Raw genomic sequence first — 1732 nt, 5'->3', positions numbered from 1 at the left:
ATTTGCACTTGAAAGAGTTTGATGAGATCATAGCCACTTTATATTTTCCAAATGTGTCTGAGGACACAGTCAGGCTGAAACTCTTTCCTTTTTCTTTGAAAGAGAAAGCTAAGACATGGTTGCAATCACTACATCCTAGATCTATTGGCACCTGGAATGATATGATAAGGGAGTTCATAAAGAAATTTTTTCCACAACATAAAACGAACACCCCTAGAAAGTCAATTATGAACTTCACCCAAAAGGAGGATGAAACATTCTTCCAATGTTGGGAAAGGTTCAAGGATCTTGTTAGTTCATGCCCACAACATGGTTTTGAAACGTGGCGCATTACACACTTTTTCTATGATGGACTGACATCTTCTATGCGCCAATTGATTAAGGCAATGTACAATGGGGAATTCATGAATAAAAAAGTTGATGATGTGTGGGATTACTTGGACAGACTTGCTGAAAATGCACAATCATGGGACACTTACCCAAAATCAAGCACCACTTCTAGTCCCACTCAATCAAAGGAGGGGCGAATTATACCTTCTGAAAGAGGATGATTATATCAATGCTAAAGTGTCTAATCTCATAAGGAAATTTGAGGCCATCAAATTAAAGATGGATAAGGTTAAGGAAACTGTTTTCCGTATTTGTGCTTGCAACGTCCACACAACTGAAAATTATCCAACAATACTGCCTTTCAAGAGGTGATGAATGAGTAATCTAATGTCGTGAATAATTACCAAAGACCTTTCAATGAGCGTACCTCCAATACATATAATCCCAGCTGGAGAAATCATCCGAACTTCAGTTGTAGGAATGGAAAAACTGCTACTCCTCAAGGTTTCTTTAATCAAATTCCAAATCAAGTGAAACCTTAAAAGGATCCGGTTCTAAAACATATTCAAAACTAAGAGCTTATCACTCAAGGTATATTGCAAATCCTTTAAGACATTTCAAAGGCCATACAAGGGCGTGAAACAAAAAATTCAATTGGGGAAAAAGGGATTCTTCCAACCCAACCTTTCCCCAATCCTAAACTGCAATATGAGATAAGTAATCCAAGCTCTTCAAATCAGATGGAGCAACCTAAGTCTATCACCACTCTTAGAAGTTGGAAAATAATTGACAAATCTATTCCGGTAAGGGCTGAAAAGCCTAACGACCCTGAAGAGGATAACGATGATAGACCAAGCACTGCTCCACAAGAATTGGAACTAGTACTTCAATGCAAGGTTGTTGCCCCATTCCCCCAACGGTTGGTTGCACCAAAACCCCTCTCTAAATCTCAGGACATTCTAGAGGTGTTAAAACAAGCGAAGGTCAATATTCCTCTATTAGATGCGGTTAAACAAATACCTTCATATGGCAAATTTCTGAAAGACTTGTGTACGACCAAAAGAAGGTAAAATATTCAAAAGAAAATCTTCTTAACTGAGAAAGTGAGTGTCATCTTAAAGCAAGATGTACCACAGAAATTCAAAGATCCCGGTAGCCCAACCATACCTTGTGTAATCGGGAACTACTGAATTGAGCATGCACTTCTTGACTTAGGAGCGAGCGTAAATCTGATTCCCTACTCGGTGTATAAACAATTAGGTTTGTGTGAATTAAAACCCACCCTAACCACATTATAACTTGTTGATCGCTTGGTTCAAGTACCAAGAGCGATAATTAAGGATGTATTGGTCCAGGTTGACAGATTCTACTACCTAGTAGATTTCATCGTCCTGGATAAGGA

At 38.6% G+C, this 1732-nt stretch overlaps 1 non-coding gene across 1 annotated transcript; it reads right to left on the bottom strand.

The window, feature by feature from the left end:
- Positions 1-209: 209 nt before the first annotated feature.
- Positions 210-316, bottom strand: LOC131238376 (small nucleolar RNA R71). The gene has a single exon (XR_009167778.1). It is a non-coding gene; the product is annotated as a small nucleolar RNA R71 (small nucleolar RNA).
- Positions 317-1732: the final 1416 nt, after the last annotated feature.

The sequence above is a fragment of the Magnolia sinica genome, chromosome 2, assembly GCF_029962835.1.
Source record: "Magnolia sinica isolate HGM2019 chromosome 2, MsV1, whole genome shotgun sequence".
Lineage (NCBI taxonomy): Eukaryota > Viridiplantae > Streptophyta > Magnoliopsida > Magnoliales > Magnoliaceae > Magnolia > Magnolia sinica.
The sequence above is the reverse complement of the archived record's forward strand: the minus strand, read 5'-3'. Positions and strand labels throughout refer to the sequence as shown.